Source organism: Hipposideros armiger, unplaced genomic scaffold (assembly GCF_001890085.2).
Source record: "Hipposideros armiger isolate ML-2016 unplaced genomic scaffold, ASM189008v1 scaffold_908, whole genome shotgun sequence".
Taxonomy (NCBI): domain Eukaryota; kingdom Metazoa; phylum Chordata; class Mammalia; order Chiroptera; family Hipposideridae; genus Hipposideros; species Hipposideros armiger.
This window is the reverse complement of record NW_017732258.1, coordinates 292661-298660: the sequence shown is the minus strand read 5'-3', so window position 1 is coordinate 298660 and position 6000 is coordinate 292661.

Below are 6000 nucleotides of genomic sequence, written 5' to 3'. Positions count from 1 at the left end.
GCCTTCACTCAAAGCCTGCACAATCTTTTTTTTTTTTGTAACAGCGTTATTGAGCTATAATTCACATACTACACAATTTACCCTTTTAAATTGTACAATTAAGTAGGTTTCAGTATATTCACAGAGTTGTGTGACCATCATTACTATCTAATTCCAGAACATTTTCATCATTCCAAAAGAAACCCTGTACCCCTTAAGCAGTCACTTCCCATTTCCTCCTACCTGCAGCTCCTGGCAACACCATTTTTTAAAAGATTTTATTGGGGAACTGGGGGAGGGGAACAGCATTGGGGAATCGGGGTAGGGGAACAGACAAGTTGCTGTCCTTTTGTTCTTCAGTCTAGTTGTGGAGGTCATCGCTTCACTGGCCCATGTTGGTATTGTGATCATTGCGCTCTTCCTGGCTAAGGCAGACTGGTTGCTGGCCATTGTGTGGCTGCTCACGCTGGCTGCCGGCCACTCATGGTACCTTATGGCAGCCCACTGCAGCAAGGGCTGCAGCCTATGCCATCGCCAGTGACTCACGGCAGCCTAGCTCCAGGTCGAGCTGTTGTTCACCATCTTAGCTGTAGAGGGTGCAGTGTCACTGGCCCATGTGGGATCCGAACTGGCGGCCCTGATGCTCAGAGCTTGCACTCCCAAACCAACTCTTAACCAACGAGTGACTCGGCCGGCCCCCAATATGTTTTTTATATCTATGGATTTCACTATTCTGGATATATCATATGAAAGGAATTATGTAAGATGTGGCCTTTCATGTCTGGTTTCTTTCACTTAGCATAACGTATTCAAGGTTCATTCATGTTAACGCAGGTATCAGCACCTCATGCCTTTTAATGGTTTAATAGTATTCTATCATATGGATATACTGTATTTGGTATATCCAGTCCTCATTGATAGACATTTAGGTTGTTTTCATTTTTTGACTATTATGAATAATGATGTTATGAACAATTTTTGTACAAGTTTCTGCTGAACACGTGTATTCAATTCTCTTGGGCATATACCTAGGAGAGGAATTGCTGGATCATGTGGTAACTCTATGATTAACCTTTTGAGTAACTACCAGATTTTTCTTTTCCAAAGAGGCTGCACCATTTTACATTTTCATCAGCAATGTATGAGGATTCCCATTTATCCACAGCCTTGTGGACACTTGTTATTGTCTTTTTTTTTTCATTTTAGCTACCCTAGTGGATTGTGGTTTTGATCTGCATGTTCTTGATGGCTAGTGGTATTGAGCATCTTTTCATCTGCTTTTTTGGTCATTTGTATAGTTTTTGGAGAAATGTATGTTCATATTATTTGCTTCTTTTCAAAATTAGTTTGGACACACTTTTGACACAATCTGGCCACAAGCTGGGATAGCTGGTTTGGTTGCCCTAACGATTAGAACTAACACACCAGGGAGAAGGAATCAGTGGAGGGTATGGCTACCAGCAGGGAAATATTCTGGAGGCCGTGAGAGCAGAGGCAGAAGGAAGAGCAGAGACATAGGAACTGAAAACTCCTAGAAGTTGTTTGTGGGAGAAGCAAATAGCCTGAAAACCCTTAATTGCCCTGTGGCCATGTTGTTGAATAGGGAAGGCAGAAAGGAAGGTGGAGCTGCCTAGTTAGTCCTGGGACAATTATACGTCAGGGTGCCCCATCTCACCTCACATTCACTCTCAGTGTTGAACTTGATTTCATAGTTGTGGGGACCCATCAGCATCTGTATTACAATTAATAGTTGCATTTTTGAGCACCTACCATATCCCAGGTCTTGTGCTTAGAATTTTACACATATTATCTCATTTGATCCTCACAAAATTCCTCTGACATTCGTTCCAGTAATAGCCTCACTTGACATATCTGTAAAGGAAACTGAGGCTCAGAGAGGCTAAGTAGCTTGCCAAATGTCACACAGCCAATAAGTAGCAGAGCCAAGAATTAAATCCATGTCTGTCTGATTCTAAAGGCAGTCAACTGTCCTCAAGGCTGTCCATTTACAATAGTAGCTCATAGTTATTGAGCCACTACTATCTGCCAAGTATTTTGCTAAATTCTCATTACCTCATTTAATCCTCACAACAATCCTATGAGATGGAGTGCATATGCAATGGGTAGGTGAAAAAAATGGATGGCAATGACCATGAGAGTAAAGGAGTAAGTTGATCACAGAGGAGGAATGCTAAGTCTTCACAAAGGTGAAGCAATTCAATTTTTTGTGCATCTATTTCATCTATTTAGTTGCCACACAGTCAAGGAAAGTAAATGGACAAATACCGATATGTGTTGCTTGAACAATAGCAGTAGTATTTCTTGAGTATCTAATATACATAAGGCACTTTATACAGATCATATCATTTAACCACCACAACAACCTTATCAAATTAGGATGACTATGACCAATTTGTAGATGTGGAACCTACACCTCAAAAGTCATATGACTTGCTTAAGGCCACACACAGCCTCTTAAGCGTGAGAACCATAAATCAAGTCTGTGTGACTTCAAAGCCTGGGCTTTTAAATGCTGCACTCAGGACTGCAAACTGGTCCATTCACTGAAGAATAAGTACACAGTGTCAAGGCAAAAAGAAGGTAATGTCTGAACTAAATGGACTTACATAATCCTCAAAGTAAACGCCATGAGCAGCCAGGAGAGTTTGCTTTTGTCCAGCTCAATGTGGCTCCTTGAAGTGGCAATGTCCCTTCCACAAGGGCAGAATGACAGCTAAAAGGAACGCCATAGACAAGACTGTTGACAAGTTTGATCCCAGGCTGATCTTAGACATCCAACGAGCATCCTTTCCTGTCTCTCCCTTGAAGCTGCCCACTTCATGTCTTCCCACTGACTCTTTTACAAGCCCCTCAGCCTTCAGCATCGACAAACACTTTGTCTTCCCAGGTAAAATTCTGGTGCCTAACTTTTATCATCCCTTCTTTTTCCTCAGAGCAACCTCAGCCCATGTACAGGGTAGTTGTCAAACATTTTTTTAACGAACAAGCAGAACCTTTGTTTTGCTCCCAAATAATATCTTATGTGTAACTAGCCAACACAAAACAAACACACACACAAACACAAGCCAAGCTCATTGATTGTGGGGGAGGGGAAGGAAAGGGGACAGGGATGGTTCAAGGAAAACACTTTAAAAACCAGCCACAAGTCCACATAAGTTCCTGAGATTCTCCAACCTGGATGTGTAGAACTTTGTTACCCTATCTGTACAAGGTCAAGGGTGAGATTTGATTTCCCAGTGAGGTCCATGATCTCTCTATGAAGAGGTGCGATTCCCCTCAAAATGAATCTTTTTTCTTTTTTTCCCATAAACTATCATTTTATGTTGTGATGAAAGTGATTTTCATGCTTAACTTGTGGGACCAGTCTCATTTATTTGAAGATTAATTTGCATTAATATGTATATACAGAAAGTCAGTCACGAGCTCTTATTTCATTTAATGTCCTTGTTTAATTGTTTGCTTGTTTTAATAATTCACCTCTATTCATTGACAATGTTCCTGACAGGCTTCTACTCATTTCGTTCCCAGCTCATATTCTTGTTTATCCTCCCAGAAATGTATATATTTTATATATCAAAATATATATCTTATGCTTTAATTTATATTTTAATTATTGTGTTTTATTGACTCTAAGACACCATGGATTATAAAATGCCCCACTGTTCAATGTAACACTAGGAAACACTGATAAATGACAACAATACTTTGTTATTAGAACCTTTAGTTTATATTTATTGTAAGAGATTTTTAGAGTTAAGTACATGTAGATGCAGCTGTTTCTCTCTAGTGTATGCATGAAAAGGGAAAGGTAAATGAAATAAATTGGTTGTGGTATTTTTTAGATTGTACTTATTCAGAATCACATTCTGACTCAGTCACTGACAATTCTGTTTTTCCTCAAAATATTTTCTCCTGTGCTAAAATGCTCTAGTAGTGTCTCTGGGATTTTATTCCATGCTGCTGATACTTATTCTGCAAGTTTTGTTGAGTATATTCAAGAAATGCAAATTACAACACAACTGTCACTTCGTGATAGCAACAAGCATTTCAAAGATGCTAAAGAAGATATCAGAGATATTAAAATGAGAAAAATCTTAAAAGTGATGAATTATGGTATACATCTTTTCATAACACAAATGGGATCATTCATTACATCCTGTTCTGCAACTTTTTTCTCTCTTAATATTTATTTTAGACACAATCCATATTCATACATATATACCTACCTCATTTTTGTGTGAATGTATCATAATTTCTTTTACTAGGAACTAATTCATTTTCCCTAGAATTTTAAATTTCCCAGGTCTTAAAAGTCACCTATATTCACCCCCCTTAATTGTCACCTATATTGTAATTCCCTAATATCTCATGATGCTTCATGAGCACACCCAAAACAACTTTTTTAAAACTGGTTAAATGCAGGCAAGCATCTGAATTCTACTGTTTTCAAAGAGCATTGAACTGATTTTGGCTTGTCCCACACACTGCATTTGTAGTCTGGTGTGCAATATGCACATATGCAGAAAGCATCCGGACTTTTCAATCCTTAGGGTAGCACGGTCATAAACCTCAGAGCAGAGAATTATTAAATAGCTGTTGACAGGCCCGTTATACAATTTGGAGGGCACAGGGCAAAACAAAAATGCAACAGTTTATCTACTGTGCCCACGCGCACCAGCCCCAACCCAAAACAGATAGGTAACCTCCAAGGTATCACAACCTCTGTGCCAGAACGCATGTGTGTAAGAAAACCGTCTGCCAAAAAAAAAAAAAAAAGAAAACCCTCTGCTGCAGACTGCTCAGCCTCTGTCCTAGCCAAGGGCAGAACAGCTTCTGCCATGTCCAGCCCCAAGATGCCCCAGGGCATGGGAATCCAACCTTGAGCTTTCCTGCACCTGGGCCCAGGCTCCCACCTAGAGTGAAGGGCAACGGCAGAACTTTGGGCTCCTCCTGCTGACACAACTCATTTGCTGCCCTAGACAGAGGGCAGCAGTGATAGCTGGGCCATGGGAAATAAGGGGTGCAAGGAGGAGGTTTGGAGGGACTGGGCACCCAGGAGTCAGGGAACAGATCACCAAGAATCTAACACAGGGTTGTGGTGGGAGGCAGGAAGGGGTATCACGGGAAGCTCCAAGGCCCTGGCATATGCTCCACTGTCCCCTTGAACTTCACTTACAAAACACACATCCAAAAATAAAGAATTTCAAGACAGTGACCACAAAGCACTCATCCCCAAGCACAGCGCCCTTCTGTGCAACTATTCTGTCCTACACCCAATGAAACAGCCTTGATTACTGTAAAAAAAACCCCCGAAGAACCCACACACCTCTCATCTAAACTACAATGGTGAAGGTTAATCAGACTGCTAGTACAATGTGCTTAGGAGATAAGCAATTTGTACTCAGGAAGGTTTATCGTTAAGCTCCTGTGCAGCTTGAGTTTTGGTGCCCCTCACTTGCACAGGACAGCAACAGGGTACAATCAGAAAGCATTGGTATATAATTTCATTGGTAAATTGCCTAAAAGGAACTCAGAAAAAGATTCTTATTCTAAATAGACATTCATTTCATACCTAATTTGTGATTTTATATTCTTTTTATCCCAAAGGGACCTCAAAAATATATATATAAGTTCCATTCCTCAATCTGTTCTAAGGAGATCCATGATCTCTGATACGAAAAGTGTTCTCTATAGATATTCAAAGTTGACTTTCAATTACAATAATATTGGAGAAACTTGTGACAATAAGTGAGACATGCACTTTCAAAGAAACAGAAAACAATGACCATGGGATCAGGGAAGTCACTTTCACCTTAAAAGGAATCTAAACTGCAATTAAACTCAGAAGTGTGTCAGATTTAAAAGCTGAAAGGATTGTCAGCCATTAAAAAGATTTGAAGTGAAAAGAAGACAAGGTATATTTTAAATATTCATCATTCAAGTGTATTTGCTCTTTACTTATTATTTAATAAGTTTCCCTGCTCCACATTAAAAGGGCAG